Genomic DNA, 21237 nt, shown 5'->3' on the forward strand with positions numbered 1-21237 from the left:
TGGTTTGTTTGTTTTCTTACCACTGGTCAGTTTGAGATACATTTCCTTTTCCTGTATAGGCCCCAGTCCGTACTGTAATTGCTGTAACAAGCGCTGACGTCGGTTCTCCGAGTGTGGTGTTGTGAATGGTAACCTACCGCATACCATTGCATAGATATTGATACCGCTATCAGGAAGAAACAAACATAAGACACAAACAATCCTATCAAACAAAAGATATTTCTAAAACGTTTTAAACGTTGGGGGATCTGTTCACAAAGTTTTATAACATTGAATGTTAGAGTGCACGGTGGCTCATCCCCGTCCCACCACCGTGTTGCGACCTTGCTTGCCTCACCCCACCCAGGTGCAATGGAAAACTGTAAGTAGTAGTCACTCACAGTCGTTGTACTGATGAACCCTGCGCCATTTGTACGCAGCAAACGTGGTTCCGACATAATTCTAATGACGGCGGAATAAATGTATAACGCTTTGAGGCTATTTATGGCATAAAGCGCTATATAAATATTTACATTTATTTATTTATTTTATTATGTCGGGTTATATAAGTCATGAAAACGTTTGATTGATTGATTGATTGATTGATTGATTGATTGATTGATTGATTGATTGCTTGATTGATTGATTGATTATACTGATTGATTATGCTGATTGATTTAATAGGCACTTGATTGAACGTGCGATTCATTGAATGAGTGATTGCATGATTGATTGTGCTAGTATAATTGTGTTATTGATTGCGTAGATTGCGTGATATCTTACAGACTCCAGATGTCAACTTCAGGTCCATAGTAAGCGTTTCCGGCAGTAAACAGCTCCGGTGCGGCATATTCAGGAGATCCACAATGTGTACGCAGTAACTGATTAGCACTGAAACAGTTGCTTAGGCCAAAATCTAAATTAAAATACAAACAATTTACGCAGTTTAATGCCCATTACTTTAGCCCATTGTTGATATTATATTAAACTCAACCTTAAGTTCCATGGTTTCATGAATTATTAAAACAGAACAAAGTATAAATAAACGACGATGACGACATTGAATATAGGCCCTACCACCATTTGTAAATTAAGATTGATCACTTCTAAAACTCTTATAAAATAGGCCTAATGATCAAATATTCAAATCACTACGAACCAACAAGTTTGATGTTCTTCTTCCTGGCATCCAGCATTATATTTTCCATCTTCAAGTCCCTGTAAATTGACAAAACATAGTATCATAATAATTCCGATGATATTTTTCTTGACTGCAATCAATAAAAACAAACCGAGCGTCTCCGGCACTGGTTTGGACAACACGATTTTGCCTGACATTGGAGGCGCACTATTCGATTGTAAAATAGAGGGCGCTCATCTTTGACCAAAAGAATACCAGACGGCTTCAAACAGGATTGCCATCAGGTAAGTGCAATATTTAGATTCGTAACATCTTTTGACTATGGTTAAATACTGAGACGAATATATAGCGTTTCAATCCCGGATCTCAATTTTCATATAGGCCTAAAACTAATATTTTAGTTGCAAAGACAAAATACATAGATTTCGCCATTGTCCATCAAGAAAGAGATGATGTAGTGACACAGCAATGCAAATCAAAATTAATCAAGCAAATTTAAAAAAAAGCATATCCCCCGGGAATTATCATGAGAAGTCCAATTTACTTTTATTTAGTTAATGAGCACACATTAAAACAAAGGTAAGAAATGATATGAGGTATTGTCAACATTAATTTTGTTACATTGATTTCAGTTGCGTTGTTCACTCATGCACTTCCGCTAATTTTGTTATTGATTTGATTAAACCACCGCGGTGCACCGTGCCAATCATTGTGATAATTTATTTGCTAGTTGACTTATATAATTTTGATTTTAGTGCTTATTATTATCATTATTATTAGTAGTAGTAGTAGTAGTAGTAGTAGTAGTAGTAGTAGTAGTAGTAGTAGTAGTAGTAGTAGTAGTAGTAGTAGTAGTAGTAGTAGTAGTAGTAGTAGTAGTAGTAGTAGTAGTAGTAGTAGTAGTAGTAGTAGTAGTAGTAGTAGTAGTAGTAGTAGTAGTAGGTCTAGTAGTAGTAGTAGTAGTGTTATTATTAGTAGCTGCAGGTAATATGGGACAGCAGGTAATATGGGACACCTGTTTTCATTTTAACAAAAAGTAGCTTAGAGAAGGTACACACTTTATGTTGATTTGTTAAGTGTTTAGAGACATCAATTGTGCTTCTAAAAATGCAGTTTTGGAGTCTGTGTATCAAACTCTTGGAAATCAATGCCAAAAGAGTGAAATTGCCCAAAATTTACGTCGTTTTTTTGGCCTGATATAAAATCAATGACGCCACATTTTATGATTGTGTATCCAAATACTCTGGTACTGAGGGTGCATTTGTCACTTTTTATGATCTTTAGGTGATGGGTTAAGCTTATCAGCAGGTAAAATTCCACTGAAAAGTGGCACTTTCCTTTGATAAATGATTATTTTCTCTGATTTTCAACTGAATGGGTGCAGGTAATATGGGACACATAGGAAATTGTGTGCATTGTCAATGCGAAAAGCAAAACTATTTAGAAAATTGAATTTTCTTGTTGAAATTTGCATTTAACATTCAAAATCATGTAACAAAAATGTTTTAGAACAAAAGAGTGATTTTCTGAACATTTTGATTTTCACCATAGAGATAACACAGTGTCCCATATTACCTGCACATGCAGGTAATATGGGACACTTGACGATGACGTCATTTTGACGTCATAGCGTCCAAACAAACATAAAAACAAGATAACATTGCCTGTTTTATTAATCTTAAAGGACAGGTTGTTCATCATAACAATCTCTTTTGGGCATATCTTCTATAGTTTTTATGCACATAAGCTAAACGTCCTTAATGGTCCCATATTACCTGCAGGTACCTAGTAGTAGTATTAGTATTAGTATTATTATTATTATTATTATTATTATTATTATTATTATTATTATTTAGTATTATTATTATTATTAGTGTTATTATTATTATTATGTTTCAGTATGTTCTATTTTAAGCATAGTTTAGTCATCGTGGTCATCGTCATCGATACATATACATAAAAGGAGTGGTCACGCAGCTACCCTTTGCCGAACGCTATCACATACCAAAACTCATGTTCTCAAAGTACACACAACCATATGGCTAGATGTTTTATAACAAGTTGTTTGACACGGATACCTCACGGAACAAAATCACCTAAAGCCATATTAACCTTCTCAGAAATATGCTCAAATGCATTCAATTTGAAAATCGCAGACTTGTGCATGACTCGAGACACGACTTTTCAAAAATGAAATGACTTGGATTTTCCAATTTTACCCATAGAGTCTTTTGTCTCGAATCGACTAGAGAAATGGTTAGAAATGACTCGATTCGATTGAATGACTCGTTCCAACTCTGTCAAATTATTATCTTCCCAAATTTGAATAATTGGAAGACTTTACTTTGAACTGGTGAAATATGGTGCAAAAGTGGAATAAATTCGGGCGAATCGCGCAAAAATTGGCACTCTTTAGCCTAAAATGGCATGCGATCAATTTGGTCAGAAACCCAAATACAGGCGTCAACATTAGCTGGGATAATTGTATGGAATCCTATGGACCATTCCCCGATCAAAATATTTGGGGGATTTACCCTCACTCCCGGATCTACGCATCTATGCGAATGATGGAATCCATATCTATATGATGGAATCACATAACCTTTCGACACAATTAGCAAGAATTGCATGTGACATTATGGACGATAATATACGACGAGATTTGCGCAAATCAAGGTTTCATAAAGCTATAGATACAGCTTATATAGTACCTTGAGCACAATATTCATTCCAGTTTGATGAGAATGCTATATTGAAACTCTATGATTGAAACTGTGTACAAATCTACCCTAATGTCTGAAACATTTTAAAATACAAGACGAGATTTTAAACATGGGAAAGAGTTAACCAATGTTACCTCTCATACCCACAGGCCGGGCCAAAGTGGTCTAATTAAAACCTCTTTTCCATGTCCATCCTCCATGCAGGACAACTTGTGTTTTGCCTTTCGGCATTGTTGAGATTGTGAATGCACTTCATGGGGAGAAATATTTGTTATTTTTATTTTCTTGATAGTTCTCTTGACTCAGTGAACGAAAGTTTGTGTTATGTGTTTGGTTACCTGTACATGAATAGAGAATGCCCCAAGTGATGGGATGAGCAAGTTCGCATACTTGAGAAGTTGTGTCATTTTTGTGTTGATTTTCATTGCACGTGTATGCACTGAAAGGTGATAGTACTTTCTAAAAACAATTCCAGTGACTTAGGTGTGCATGACCTATACTGTAGTCCTAAAATTTAGTTCTATTGTATTGTTAGCAGATATATAAGGCGTTCGACTATAATTGTGCGAGAGGTTGCGGGTTAGAACCCCGACGGTGGTTACGCTCTCGTGTACAAATTGAGTTAGCTTGAAATTCCCCTGGACAAGGACCTTACTGCTAATTGTCTCGTTGCAACCGGTACGAAACTCGGGAAGCTCGTCCTGGCTGCGAAGGTCTATTGTGGAATGTCTAGGGTGTGCGCTTCTTAGCTGCAAGTCCCTGTTGTTGTTTAATGGTTTATGGAATGAAGCGGGACCATAGTGGTCATCAACGATTTGTAAGGTGTGCTGAGGCTTGTGGATCAACGTCTAGGCGTTGTGTGTAGCACACTTTAAATCACTGCGCATTTCTTTCTCTTTTTCAAAGGTTTCGCTAGTTAGACAAAATGTTTCGCTAGTCCAACACATAAAAAGGGTTAGCCAGTTCGAAAGTTAGGGTAAGGTTATAGGATTAGGGTAAGGGTTATATTGTTAGGGCAAGGTCTAGGGTTGGTTGCATGTAGTACTGGCCGGGAGTAAGGGTTGGGGTACAAGCAAACTTTTCAGATTAGTGGATGTATCAAACAGAAGAATATGCAGGGGATGGAGGTAATCTTCTTCTTCGTATCTTCGCCTTCGCCTCTAATATCGCCATAATATCGTCATCATCATCAGCATCAGCATCATCATCATTCATCACCATGATAGCTCATGATCACCATTTAAATCATTATCATCATGCTGCCCTCTATCAGGTTGTTAACCAATAGTTTTGTCAGGACAAAAATAGGTTAACTATAACAGATGGCGCTGTTGCACAGATCAAATAATAGAGTGGATTTTATTATTATACATCACATATTTCATCCTTATATTAATCAATCTAATCAAGGCTAGCAAGAGACTAAATACATAAAACGCTCCTCTTTTAATACATGTAATGTACATCCAACATGCTCAATGCAAACTCAAACTTTTGACCCCAAGTAAATTTATTTAACTCTTTCTTTATTTGACGTAGACGACCTTAGTTACGCAAGGGTATCCTACTCTATAAATCCTTGGGGTGGCTACGGCACGCGCGCACCGGCTTGCGTAGGTCTTAATATGCCGCAATCGTCGGCGGTAATTATCCCTTTATAGTGATAAATTTAACATCTTATCTTTTAAGAGCCAATCTCCCTTATTATGTACCCATCTGTGATACAAAAAAAAATAGAATTTTCTCTAAAAAATAATTTTGGTACATATTAGCACCAACAACTCGCATGTAAAATATGAGCGTGCACAGCGCCCTCGTTCAGCTTAAAAAAATTCTTGAAATTTCAGCCTCTCTGAGCCTTACTTGCAAATGGTAAACTTTGGAGGTGCATAACATCGTGCGCCATCATCATCCCAACCTGCATTTTGCATTTTTTAAAGTACCAAATGGTTACATTACAAAACCAAGAAAAAAATTGGGATCTTGATGGCGCACAAAATCAGCAAATCAATGATTTGATGAAAAGCGCCCTCGTGCAAACTTCAAAGCATCATAACGGGCTGCGCCATCAAGATCCCAAGTCCGAACAAGTTTGAAATTAAAGACCTCCATGACAAGTTTCATTTTTCAGCAAAAAATTTTTGGGATTTCGTTGGCGCACCGAGTTAACAGAGGTCAAAGGTCAAAATTTCCTATTTTCGCACATATTTGCACGCCTGTATTATTGCGCGCCAACGTCACCTGACTCTCCGAATAGCATTTCATCAAAGAAGAAGTAATTCTCTGCAAGAACTGAAAAAATTAGCTTGGGATCTCCTGATCTTCATATTTTTCTGATTTTTTGAAAATGGACTTAGCCTCATTTTGGAGGTCTATTTGACCTCTTTTTCCCACTCGCTGCACAATGTGGGCTTTTTACTGCATCACAAAAAGATGCGCCAACAAGATCCCAATTTTATTAGTCATCGTCTAGCTTCTTTGGCGACCAGTAGATAAAACACAAGCAACAGCTAATTGGGATCATGTGGGCGCACTAATATAAAAGAGGTCAAAGGTCAAGCTTTGTGCCAAAGTGATGCATATTTGCCTATGTGCAGCACGAAAGTGGAACTTTGACCCGCAATAAAAATGTGCGCCAACAAGATCCCATCTCACTTTTTGGATGATTGGATAAAGGGGCTTATGTATAACTGATAACAAGTAAAAAAAAAGTGGGATCATGTGGGCGCACTAATTCAATAGAGGTCAAAGTTCATACTTTGTGCCGAATTGGCATTATTTTGCCTATGTGCAGCACAAAAGTGGAACTTTGACCTGCAATATAAATGTGCGCCAACAAGATCCCATCTTACTTTTTGCATGATTGGATAAAGGGGCTTATGTATAACTAATAACAAGTAAAAAAAAAAAAAGTGGGATCATGTGGGCGCACTAATTCAATAGAGGTCAAAGTTCATACTTTGTGCCGATTTTTTTTTTCAATGGGGATCACCAGACATGTCTCATAGAAACTTGTGTGAGTGCATTTCAGATGATGCTGATTCCATCATGGTAGTTGGTGAGAGTAAAAAAAATTTTAAAAAAATTTGTCATATTTTGCAAAATTTGAGTGAAAGGTTGCTGAATTCGGCAACTTTAGGCTAAAAATCGTTTAATTTTGTATGAAGTATGAACTTTGACCTCTAATGAATTAGTGCGCCCACATGATCCCACTTTTTTTTTACTTGTTATCAGTTATACATAAGCCCCTTTATCCAATCATCCAAAAAGTAAGATGGGATCTTGTTGGCGCACATTTTTATTGGGGGTCAAAGTTCTACTTTTGTGCTGCACAGAGGCAATGTAATGCCAATTCGGCACAAAGTATGAACTTTGACCTCTATTGAATTAGTGCGCCCACATGATCCCACTTTTTTTTACTTGTTATCAGTTATACATAAGCCTCTTTATCCAATCATCCAAAAAGTAAGATGGGATCTTGTTGGCGCACATTTTTATTGCAGGTCAAAGTTCCACTTTCGTGCTGCACATAGGCAAATATGCATCACTTTGGCTAAAGCGTGACCTTTGACCTCTTTTATATTAGTGCGCCCACATGATCCCAATTAGCTGTTGCTTGTTTTTTGTCTACTGGTCACCAAAGAAGCTAGACGATGAAAAATAAAATTGGGATCTTGTTGGCGCATCTTTTTGTGATGCAGTAAAAAGCCCACATTGTGCAGCGAGTGGGAAAAAGAGGTCAAATTGACCTCCAAAATGAGGCTAAGTCCATTTTCAAAAAATCAGAAAAATATGAAGATCAAGAGATCCCAAGCTAATTTTTTTCAGTTCTTGCAGAGAATTACCTCTTCTTTGATGAAATCCTATTCGGAGAGTCAGGTGACGTTGGCGCGCAATAATACAGGCGTGCAAAAATGTGCGAAAATAGGAAATTTTGACCTTTGACCTCTGTTAACTCTGTGCGCCAACGAAATCCCAAAAATGTTTGCTGAAAATGAAACTTGCCATGGAGGTCTTTAATTTCAAACTTGTTCGGACTTGGGATCTTGATGGCGCAGCCCGTTATGATGCTTTGAAGTTTGCACGAGGCGCTTTTCATCAAATCATTGATTTGTTGATTTTGTGCGCCATCAAGATCCCAATTTTTTTTCTTGGTTTTTGTAATGTAACCATTTGGTACTTTAAAAAAATGCAAAATGCAGGTTGGGATGATGATGGCGCACAATGTTTTGCACCTCCAAAGTTTACCATTTGCAAGTAAGGCTCAGAGAGGCTGAAATTTCAAGAATTGTTTCAAGCTGAACGAGGGCGCTGTGCACGCTCATATTTTACATGTGAGTTGTTGGTGCTAATATGTACCAAAATTATTTTTTAGAGAAAATTCTATTTTTGGGTACATAATAAGGGAGACTGGCTCTTAATCGGGAACATTTTGATTAAAGGAAAATTTATAAAGCCTTGGAAAGTGTCTCAAGATATAAACCGATAGGCCTACTGTATGACCATGGCCATATACTTGGGACGCCGACGATACCGCTATAGCGTACATACCAGGACTTTATTCAGGGGCGAAAGGAGGGGGGGCAAGGGTGAGACATCAACTTTCAAGGAGGGCAAAATTCAATAATAAGCCTAGACCCAAATATATGATACAGATATGCTATATGGAAAATGTGAATCTCTAGATACTAGTATCTTGCTGGGGACAAATCGAACCACCTTTGACCATTTTTGTTGACCTTCAGCTTCACCAATACATCTTTTAGGGGTCATTTAGGGACACAACACGTTCGTGTGGTCATTATAATTGCCTAGGCCTATTGGTATAATGGTATCGGTATAATAAGACATAAGCCGAACATGGGAAATGAGAAATTATTAGAGGAAATCACAGGGAAATCAACCAATTTACTTATACAATGTGTGAGATTAAGAAACCAAGTGAATCCATGCGACAGGTTGCGTAAATTGCTCTCACACCTTGTAGGCCTATATATGTCACGTATATTTACAATCAATGTGTTTTATTGAAAGGCTTATATACTATACAGAAATAGGTATCAAATGCTGAGTAAGTTTTCATGGTTGTTGCATTTTAATTCACCTTTTTGAGGTTGACCTTGCCGTTTTTTGTATTTTTTTTTTTTTTAAAAAAAGTATATCCAACTGAGATTATCCAAGGTTTTAAGACTTCTTTCATAGTGATACACTCTTTACTAGGGTTCTAGAGGTTCTGCATAGGCCTACATAACGGCTAGGTCCTAGGGGTTCTCAAGAACCGCAAAATGGTTCTTTCTGGCCTATTAACTTGTTAACATCCGATGGTACTTGGCCTTTGATGAACCTTTTTAGTTCTTATATAGAACTATTTGAGATCTTAAGAACCTTTTTAGGTTCTACTGAAACCTTTTTTTCTTCGAATGTATAGTATTTTATACAAGAGGAGCAAACAAGTATGTGTCTTTACTCTTATTTATAGTGTCATGCATGACCATGTGCACCTTTACTGTTTGATAATGCGACTAATTTTGGCCGCTTATAAAGTTCATAATATTTAAATTACAAATAGTGTCATCATGGTATATGCCATATTTTATTCGCACAATAAGAATTGGCCTGTTAGATGCCTGTTTTTATCATCATCCGTTCCATTTTCCCGTTTTCAAGTGTCGTTGTTACATAAGCCAAAATTGCATAAAATGTGTATGAAATCAGTAGTCAATTTTCAATACTTACTATTTTTAAATATGTTCCTTCAAATTTCGCGCGAAAATTGACAGAAAGCAATGAACATGAAGCTTGACCGCGATAAAATAATGAATCGAGGTTGAGAGTTATTCATGTTATTTGTTTACTTAGGTTTCCTGAATTGTGCGTAACTTCTCTCATAACCTCCAACCACACCCAAACGATCATGCAAATTATGCGCCAAAATATTTGGCGCGAAATTCAGTCATCATTGAAATTGACCATCGCACATGAATGTTTGACCGCGTCAAGATAATGGTCAAGGTTACGGGGTTCCTTATTTAATTCGAGTAATTAAAATGATGTTCACCTGTGCGGACAGGTAAGAAGGTGAGGAGAGGTGAGGGATACCTATTAGAAATGTATTAATACAGGGCTAAATGACCGGGTACACTTAACACAAATGCGGGTATGTTCCCCCAGAAAGACCGTTTTTGTTTTTTTGGATTACACAGTTCCGAAAGACCCCCTAAATTTGATCAAAATAAAGCTCCAAAAGACCCTAGATTTTGATAATTTCAGCTCTCAAAAACCCTAAATTGCTCAAATCATGTTCCTCACATGTCTGGTTGTTTTTTGTTGGTTTTTTTTTTTCAGGCGATTTTCCACCGGAAAGCCAAGAAAGACCCTTGATTTTGACTGTTCGCAGCTCCAAAAGACCCCATTTTACTTGTTTTCACAGCTCCAACAGACCCCCTTTACCGGTATAAGCTATAGGCCTACGCCTCGGCTCTCAAAGACCCACCACCTCAAACTTCCGGGGGAGCACATCCACCAAAAATGTATGATGTTCAGCATGGGTTCTAAAGGGGTTCGACTCACCTCCAAGGGGATGAAACTTTAAAAGGTTCTTCAATGAATTAATAAGGGGTCCTCAAGGGTCTTTAGAATCCGTACTATAGGTTCTATAACCTTTTCGAGCTCTTGAACAGTACATAAACCATCATGAGGGTGCTCCTTACGAGACAAAAAGGTTGTCTAAGTTGCACTTTTTGGAGCGTGCAATGTACCTGGCGGTTATCATGGTTATGAACCAAAAGAACTTTCCTGATATTCGTTAGTTCCATGTTTAAACTGATATTTCTGTATAAATCGTAAAAGGCAACTCACATACGAGAAGTTCCTCTGAAATTTAATCATATTTATTTAAAATATTACGGTTCACTAACCTGTAGTTCATAGGTGTTTGCCAGTAATTAGTAACAAATCAATTCAGCAATTAAAACATTCTATAGAGAACTATAGTATGATACCCTTGACATTGTTTTCAGGTCAGATTTTTAAGTCGACATTCCAAAGGATTTAGAAATAAACCTTAACATTGTACACGTTGTTTAAATAACATAAAAAGGATAACGATATGATTTTTTTTTTTGCTATAATTATGTCCTCTATATACCGGGGCAGTGGCGTAGCGTCATGTGCACGCCCCCCCCATCGATCTGAAATTTTAAAATCCCATAGGAAAATTGCCGAAAAACGGCTTGTGCGGGGGTTGTGCCCCCCAATCAGATCCGGTCCCCCCCCCATGCAGGGGCGGCGCCACAGGGGGCAAGGGGACAATCCCCCTATAATTTTCAAAAAGAGGTAAACGAAAGGAAAAAGAAAGAGAAGAAGGAGAGAAAAGGGAGGGAGAGAAAGAGAGGAGGAGAAGAAAAGGAGAAATTCCCCTCCCTGGCCATGGTTAAAAGGAGGAAACTCCCCCCTTCGGATCTTGCCCCTTGTGGAATGCTGACCTACGCGGTTATAAAGTTGTTGATTTTTATATTTTGGGCCCATTTTCGGCAAATTTTCCCCCATAAAAGTCGCATGGCCTCTCTCTTGCCTTTTCTCCCAACAACTTTGGAAAAATCCTGGCTACGTCATTTTCCTGGCGCGGCAACACATGCAAGTCTGTGTCATGCAGCAATTAATCATTTTAAATCAGTTTACTTTCAGTCCGATATTACACAACTTTTACGGGGTTTCATCACATTGTATCAGAAATAGTGTAAACATTATGCACCCGGATATATACGAGCGTAAATATAAGCAATTGGCTTCATTACGGCCGGCCAGGGGCGTAGCCAGGATTTATTGGGGCTGATTTTGAAATGATGGCCCTGTTTTGGACCTTTTCCTAAAATTTTGACCAAGAAAGCATAAAGAACCTAATTTTTCGCTCGCTAATCGAATGGGCAAATTTTGTCCTGACTGAAAAAGCATTTTTTTTCTTTCTACGCTCGCAAAGTGGACCTTTTCGGCTTTTAGTGATCATAGGGGGCACTTTCCAACGCTCCTGGTTTCTGACTAAAGTAACCTCATATTTGGCCATTTTAGACTAAAAAGTGCCAATTTTTTATTTTACGACTTTATTTTACATTTCCACCATATTTCACTTCTCGCACATTTGTACCATGAACTTATTCTGTTGCCAAAAGGTGCTGGATTTGCCTAAAACCAGCGGGCTGAAAGTCGGGCCCGTGAATGAAATCCATAAAAATATGCGGTTAGAAAATAAATAAATAACCTAAAAGGGGTGAAAATGGTGCATCAAATGGCTTCATTTGTGCTTTCATTTTCAAAATTTACCCAATTCTCAGGGGGGCACATCCCCCCTCAGACACCCCCTGCGTCGCTGCATAACAAATTTCCAAAATTGTTTTTCCCCCCCTATCAAAATACCCTGGCGCCGCCCCTGCCCCCATGTAATGACCCACGCTACGCCACTGCCGGGGCGTATAGCATTAGCAAGCGGGTGGACGAACGAAGCCCATGGGTTTAGAGGGTTCAGAGGCCCGTGCAAATGCGAAAATGTAATAGGCCTAAAGGAGAAAAGAGGCTGATAAAAATGATAAAGGAGATGTGACAAGGGCCCATGCACTGTGCCTTGTTCATGTAGTGGGTGGGAATGGATGATTTTTTATAGAAACTTCTAGCCTCCCTCCTCCACCTCCGTATAATCTAATGGTGCTTACCGTAGATCTAATGGTGCGTCCTTATTAATAGTACCTAAGGGACCGGTCACAAACACTTGTAAGGGGGCTGATGCAAAAAGGGGACCTGGAAATTTTGACCCTCCTTGGGGGGGCTGAAAAAATGACCACAAATTTTCCTGAAAAAATTGAGTTTATATGCTTTTCTATGGGTTGACCCATAATTTTCATGTCAAAAGGGGGGGCCCTGAAATTTTTGAGGTTTGTAAAGGGAGGCCCCGAAAAATTTTCGCGATGAAATATTTTTGCATCAGGCCCCCCCTTACAAGTGTTTGTGAACGGTCCCTAAATGGTGTAACGCTTCATACTCGCATACCTATTCACTTTGCTGTAGAGAAGAGTAGGGCCATGTGCCCAGAGTCCTAGACCAGCAATATTAGGTAGGCACCGCCATGGTCTTCAAAACCAAAACCCTGCCACCCCCACCCCAACCCTTCGATCGTACCACCCCTTCCTGCACCTTCTCCGGATTATGAAATCTTATTACTCCACCATCGTAACATTCTCATTTACCTCGTCATAACATATAAATACCAGTAGTTTGGCCGTCACCCTGGCTAACTGTCCGGCCAAGGTTGACCTACAAACATTACATGGACGGGTCAGCAAAAAGCGCGCGCAATTATTGCGAAGGAAAATAATGTGACAGATGCTGCTAAAAACATATGAAAAGGCCGGCATGACATGGTGACAAAATCGTCATTATCACAGACTAAAGGAGGCTATCATTTTCTTCGGAAGGGGGTCCCAAATATATAGGCATATACAAGGGGGTTATAATTTTTTATAAAGAAAAATAGGGGGGTCATACAATTTTTGATGACCAAGATGTGGTCACAAGATTACCACAGATAGCTAGCTAGGCCTATATTTTATTCAAGAAGACTGATATGAATACAATTTTAGCCTGTTTATCATCATTAACATCATCATCATTATCATCATCATTATCATCATCATCATTATCATCATCATCATTATCATCATCATCATTATCATCATCATCATCATCATCATCATCATTATCATCATCATCATTATCATCATCATTATCATTATCATCATTATCATCATCATTATTATCATCATCATTATTATCATCATCATTATCATCATCATTATTATCATCATAATTATCATTATCATCATCATCATCATCATCATTATCATCATCATCATGTTCATCACCAACACTACCATCATCATCACCATGATCATCACCATCACCAAGACGACCATCATCATCACCACTATCATCATTATAGGTAATCATCATCAATGATTTAAATATTGCGAAATCTAGAAATTTTCTTCCTTTTGCATATAAAATCGACCTGTTTCTCGAATTGGCATGACCTTCGCCCGGGACGTTGAACGTCTATGTACAAAACGGATTACTAATTTGCTCTAATATAAAAATAGGTCGGATGTTTGATTTAATATACTGCATTAACAGACCCATTTATTATATAGACCCTATACTTAAACTTCAATAACAATTTTGATTAAATCTTTGTTTTGGAACAAAAAAAGTGGAGAAAAGAGCAACTATCCTTGACCAACACGCGAGCACAAACACCTCATTTCAATCTTGGCTAAAGACGTTTTCAATATATTCAAGAGTAAGAAAATAGCTCCAAGCATGTGATATAAAGGTTTATTATTCGACTTATTTGATGGGGAAAATCCCGCCAATTATTTTACATGAACTCTATTACCAGATATCCCTATAACTAATTGAACGGTAATTAAATATCGGGAAAATTGTGACTGTGTTTTGAGAAATAGGTGATAAATGGTTTTAAGTAGGGGATATTGGCCTGGTTCAACCAAGTCCGGTCATGGTAAAAAACATAAAATAAAAGAATTTTTTTTTTTTAATGAAGGAAACTTGTATGTTAGCCGGGACCTCCTAGTCTGCAGGGCAAATTTCCAAATCGTTCCGAAAATAGGCTCGAAATATTGCTTGCCCAATAAAATTTATACATTGTTGACCCCATTTTTTTATTATTATTATTATTTATTTATTTGCCAAGGCGCTAGAAATATTTTAAAATTGATCTCAGATTATTAAGATACGAAAATTGCATTTTTAATGCTTAAAATGGCAAATGACAATTTTATAACGGTAGGCCTACTTGTATATTGTTTTCCCGATTTTTAGATCCATTTTGTCCGGGTGGTAAAAATGAACAAACAGAAAAATTAAATTTACCAGCAAAATGCTGTCAATAGAAAATGTATTACTTTCAAGGATGTGAGAGAAGGTGTTGTTAGGTAGGTCTATAATTATTGTCGACCTGAGCTGATGAGTCGAATACAGGTTTCTCTCCACAGGACGCAAGTGTAACCAGCCCTTGAGCTCTATCGTCAAATTCCGACGAAGTTCAAGTTTATTTTGAGTTGAGTTTATTATATGGTTGAACCACGCGAACGGTCAAATTATAAGACAAAATCCCGATCCCGATTCCAACGGTTCGAGTTATAAACGAGTTTTGGCTGAAATTACACTTTTTGTTTGTTTGTTTGCATGCCTGTCTTGGGGAGTAGAGGCGTAGCCTGACGAAAAGGGGCAGCTGCCCCCTCTTACCCCCGTGGGATGCTATAACCCGGCCCAGGTATTTACAATTTTAGGGTTTTGGGGGGGGTTTTTTGGGGTATTTTCTTGTGAATCTTTTTACAATACAATTTTCGTCAAAGCCCCCTCCCTAATAATTTGCTTTTCGCTTGCCTCACCCCCCCAACACCACCACCACCACCCTTCTGAAAAAGTCTTGGCTGCGGAAGAAGTCTAGTATTATGCGGCTGTTTTGTTTGTTGGAGGTTGTCTTTATTGCTGCCATTTTATATACACAGTAAATCCAAGTGTTTAGGGTTTCTGTAACACTTTTTAAATACTGCAAGGTGTTTAATTTTTCATTTACAAAATTGTTTAGAAAGACAACACGCCAAATGTTTACAAAGTAGGCTAAACACATGTGCATTTACTTTCCGAACAACCCAGCAAACACAAAACGTTTTCGACATCATTCGCAAAAGGTTATCAAAGGTTGTCAGAAAACGTTTAAATGTCGGGTTATATAAAGGATACATTAATGGTATAAAACGTTTTTATAACATTGAATAAAAAATTGATAATCTACTGCTCAGCAAACAAAAATGTTTTGCAGAAAACGTTTAAATGTCGGGTTATATAAAAGGTATAAAAACGTTTTAATAACATTCCAAAAACATTCTTGAAAACTTGACACAAAACATTCTAAACAGAATGTTATTTTGGGGTTGAAAAAATATTTTGCGAATAATGTTTGGCCAAAATATTTTCAATAACGTTTTAAAAACGTTTTCATGACCTTTATATAACCCGACATTTAAATGTTATTAAAAGGCTTTGAAAAAAACATTTTAAGAGCATTTCTGTGTTTGCTGGATTCAAATATTTTAACATAATGTTATTTAAGTATTGACACAATATTTGGCAAAAATGTTTGCAAGAATAGTTTACAATAACATTTTTTGAAAACATTTAAATATATTGTTACAGTGTGTTTTCATACAAAACGTTTTCAAACGTTATCATGACCTTTATATAACCCGACATTTTAATGTTATTAAAACGTTTTACCTAAACCAAAAGCCAAAATATAACTTATTTAAAACGTTTTTAAAACGTTTTTTGTGTTTGCTGGGAATATGAAAGTAAACATGTTGAATGTTTAAAATCTAAATACTCTCATGTGTTTATTCTTTGTGTTTATGTGTTTACTTTGTGTTTACTTTGGCCTTTAGGTTGTGTCCTATACCTTTACTGTGTAGGCTAAATGAAAAATTAACCACCTTGCCGTGTTTAAAAAGTGTTACAGAACCCCTAAACACTTGGATTTACAGTGTAGGCCTACCTGTTGTTGCTGCTGATTTTGTTGTTGCTGTTTGCATGGGAAATGCAATATACGTTGGTATTATACACAGCTTTATAATATAATTACAACCTTAATTTTCATCAGAACTATGAATAATTTGACAACTTTGAGATATCTTTATTCTTTAATCTTCTTTAAAAATACCATGATCAGATATAGGCCTATAAAACAATATTTTATTAGTCTCTTTACAAGGTTGTAAGTATCATTTTGATATGGGAATGGGATCATATCGTCATTGCTATAATATAAAACAAAATAAACAAAGTCGATAGAATACCGGAAAAAATATAAGCCGTGCATTTCACTGTATCCTTAAATCTCATAATCCGGAACCAATAGGCTATATAGGCCTAATATACCCGGCATTTTAATATAAATGATACTTTTTGGGGCGCCCTCTACGGAGGCGTCCCACAATATTGGCATGTACTTGTGAGTAGCTTCTAATTTCAGTCTTACTAGATTTACTCCGCAATTGTTGTGCTATTTTGCTAAAATTATGCCCTTGCTCAGAAATAAATCCACAATATGCTTGGATTTTATTTTATTATTGTTTTCTGTTATGCACAGGATAAAATGGTGTGCGTATATTCTTTGTTTAAAAGACAAAATTAATGGATTTGTAAAAACACCAAATAAATCGAGACCTTTGACCTTTGTAACCACTTTGACCTTTGTAACCAGTTTACCGCCTCTTAGAACCCGATAGACGGTGACCAACACTTTGGATTACAATAGCCTAATCTGAATGACATAGTCCAATAAGCTCAAATAAACAATCATAGTGCAAAATTTGACCTAACTTGCAGAGTATGAGTTTTTGTACCCAAAGTTTCAAAGTCAGGCATCTTATCAAGATCAAGATAGTGATAGTGACATAACAATTAGCACGCTTATCTTACCAAGGTCTTATCTATCTGCATGGGGTAATTGGAAATTATGGTGTAGCCTATTTGTTTTAAGGATGAAACAACTGGCTCCTTAGAACAAATTAGAACAAATTACTATACAAGCTGTATCAAAAAGTTTGGTACCCAGCAGTTTTGATAGTAATTGAAAAGCCTGGTTCTTCCAAATGCAATATCGGGTCCCCTTAAAATGATAAAATGATCAGACCATAAATCTTTTGTGACTGTTTATGACATTAATCAACAAATTATGCGGATCCTAGATGTGTCGAGGATGTTATGTTTATGAACAAAACGTTACGTTTGTATTTTCAACATTGTTAATCATTGCTACGTGTATGTTAACAAATGAAAGTTCTGTAATTATTTTAATTCTTCAATGCTAAGTTAGTAAGTATTCTTTTGGATATCATCAAATTGTAAATCTCTAGTCAGATTTTCAGTGTGTTAACAACTATGTATCAAAGATGTTACGTTCATGTACAAAACATTAACGTTCTTATCTTGTAAACATTGTATACCCATATAGCTACTTTTGAAGAATGAATGTTCTGTAATTGTCTTTTATCCTTCATCTCTATTAGATTTTCAGTGTATTAGCAAGTAGATGATGTATATGTATCACAGACGTTATGATGTATATGTATCACAGACGTTATACATTCATAAAAACTTTTCTTTTGGTCAACATAGGGGTAGATCCTCTTCTATACTATCCATCATATACCCCCCTGCATAACGAAATTCAACAATATTCAATATCCAAAGCAATATCATCACTACAATATGCCCCAAAATTGAACTCCCCACCCCACATAATCGCAAATTGACACGACAGCTTCATTCCAATTCAATTTATTTCATCCAAAACGGTCCTGTGATACACCTTCCCCAATCAAACACATTTGTCTTGCATTTGATCATCTTCTACTCTTCCCTAGAAAAAATCATTATGATACCAAATCCCCGGGACCAAATCTAAACACCATGCCATGGAATTCACCATATCACGTCCAAGCTCACATAATTTGGGCGCCCCATTCCTTTTTTAAAGGAATTTTTATTCTCTCTTTCATGGTCTTGTATGATCACATCTTTCTTATATTTAAGGTCATATCAAGCCACCAAGGCCGTGGATTTTATGAGACTATTATTATCTAATAGAATTATCACATTTTTACGTGTTACAGCTTTATGTTGTATCCAATTATCTCCTTTATTCTGCGCATTATTTTAACCTTCGTCGTGAAATATTAAATTCAGTATGATGCTCGTTTTGCCTTGGTCGCGTAGTGAATGGTTCACGTTTCGCATAGTGAAAGAGCGTCATCTTGTGTTGAAAAAAGTTTATTACATAGCGCGCCATCTTGTGATGAAAAAGTTTGTTATAGTGCATTTCCTTGTGCTACCTGATCGTGTTGATCGTGATAAGGCCGTATAAAATTAATGTTTTGGTTCTCGTCCAGAGGATTTTCATGAATTGATGAGGGAGGAGGTGTTTTTTGTTTGTTTTTTTTTCCCAATGTAAAATTAGCATTGTCAGTAGTTTTCGGTCTTCTCCAACAGTGCTCGAGTGCTCCAACATTTTTTCAAATGTGAGATTCTGAGGATAAACCCCTAGAGTACCACAAAAAGACTTGGAAGTGATGCTTGTTCTCTAATAAACTTATTTATATGTATGAAGATTTCATAAATCATTCCAAAGTCTAAAAAATTGAAAAATCTAAAAAAAAAAAAAATCTGACAAATCCCAGAAATTGAGGAGGAGGGACGAGAACCAAAATATTAATTTTACACGGCCTAAAACCAGCTTTTGCTTGTAGAAAGCGAGTTTGAAACTTAAGATTCTCAACAAACAAACCCATGTCCCTTATCATGTTTGTACATCGAAATAAACTAAACAATTAATTTTACTGCACTATCTTGGCTGAGTTCATGAAGTTATGGCTCGGTTCTAATGTAAAAAAAAAACTCGAGCATATCATGAGGCCTGCTATTTAGGCTATATCATCCAGGGTATGTAGGGCTACATGTAGGGCCTACCTGTAAAATGCATGGCCGATGGTCTTTCCTTTCAGTTAAGAACCGTAAAAGGAACTTCAGGCACTCTGAAGAACTTCTTTGGTCCTGAAATTCGTAGAACATGGATTGGTTTAAAAAAGTTCATAGATTAGATTTTTCACGAATTCCTCGATTGAATTTGAAGGTTCTAAGAGGACCCGGCGTCATAACGTTCAAGGTTCTCAAAGAGAACCTAAATAGGCCTAGGTTCCTACAATTAAGCTGCTTTTCCTCTAGAAGAACGTTCAATGGTTCTGCGGACACAATCCTTTTCAAGTGTTAACGGTACTGATGCGTTTGTAGTGGCGTTTGGCATAGGGGCAGGGAGGGAACGGTCCCCAATCGAAGTGAAATGTTTGAAAATTCCCATTAAAAATGGCCGATTTAAAACGGTCCACCTCCCCATCAATTGACTGATCATGGTTATACATGTAACAGCGTCGTTTTGTGAAGACACTATTATTATTCAAAATGGTGTGACGCAACATTTAGGCCCTATATTCAAGTTAAATTAGTAATTACTTCATTTATAATAGGTTAATTGAGGTACTGCGTCATAAATGATGCAATGTCGACGTCGACACGTCGTAAATATTAATTTCGGTCTATATCCGTTTGGTTTTTCTGTATAGAAATTAGCCTATTATTTCGAGATGTTTCCCCCAGTGTGGAAAAATATGATCTTTACCATACACATGATACACGTGTTAAAATTCATTGAAAATTGGCAACATCTTTTTACGGCCTAGAGTGCAACCAATTCGCAAACAGGAAACGCAGCCACAATCTGGGCACCATTTCAACTGATTCCAACTTGTTTACACCATGCATACAGGGAATTTCCCTCTTACTGGCCCCATGAATTCTCGAGACGGTTTGGTGTCCTCCATGTGCCCTGATAATGCTTGATCTCTTGACCCCTAAACCTAGCGGCACGCGAGCCCCTCTCTCCTGGTGCACCAAATCGCACACTCCACCTGTACTGTCATTACCATATATGGGCGTATCCTCGTGTTGCGAGACCAGGAAAGGATTGATTTGATCAATTTGGTGAAAATAGCTAGCTGATGAAATTCTCGAGTTGATGATTCGGGTGTGCTGCAGGAGCAAATCAAGTTATAACTTGAACTTTTCAATTTTGACATCTGCAAAAGATGCCATCGTAGTTTTTCCATGATTGTCACGATTGTCATTAGGGAGTCTCCCTCAATTCCAGTTTTCAGAAAGAACCTGAAAACTTACCTTTTCAGTTAGCTTTTTTCTTGTTCCTTCTGTGTTTCTTTTTCATTCTTTCTTTCCTTGTTCAGCGCTTTGATCAATTTTATAGGCGCTTTATAAATATCTAGGCCTATATGTAGGTCATTGTTATGTATGTTGAACATGTTGAAAGTGAACATTGTGAATAGAACCAAAGTTTATCTTATATCCCTGATAGAATTACTGAAACTTTTCTTAAAGTTTTACCAGTTGAGATTGAAGTGTTTACAATAATTTTGAGCCTGCAGAGATTTGATTTTATAATATAGACCTAGAACATTGTAGAACGTTCATGATTTTGCAGGATTTCGGCCATTTATACAGCATTCGTCATTGTAGTAATTATTAATTCATTAAATTTTAGAACTGTGCCCTAAATCTACAATCTGTGACTATCATTATACACGATTTTAGTTCTTTATTATCTGATTTATGGAAGGCTCTTCGCCCAGGCCCGTTTTTCAGTCCTGCAAATTATTTCGTGGATATCGGGAGAAGAGCAACTATATAGGCCTATAATAG

The 21237-nt window shown here is 37.1% G+C and overlaps 1 long non-coding RNA gene across 1 annotated transcript in view; it reads right to left on the minus strand.

Moving 5' to 3' along the window:
• Positions 1-26: 26 nt before the first annotated feature.
• The window catches only part of LOC140139360 (uncharacterized), a 71538-nt gene continuing 50327 nt past the window's right edge, over positions 27-21237 (minus strand). The window contains exons 4-6 of the long non-coding RNA XR_011857095.1: positions 1139-1197; positions 763-895; positions 27-166 (exon numbers count right to left, since the gene is read on the minus strand). This is a non-coding gene — a long non-coding RNA (uncharacterized lncRNA). The remainder of the gene's footprint in view (positions 167-762; positions 896-1138; positions 1198-21237) is intronic.

This window comes from Amphiura filiformis, chromosome 18 (assembly GCF_039555335.1).
Source record: "Amphiura filiformis chromosome 18, Afil_fr2py, whole genome shotgun sequence".
Taxonomy (NCBI): Eukaryota; Metazoa; Echinodermata; class Ophiuroidea; order Amphilepidida; family Amphiuridae; genus Amphiura; species Amphiura filiformis.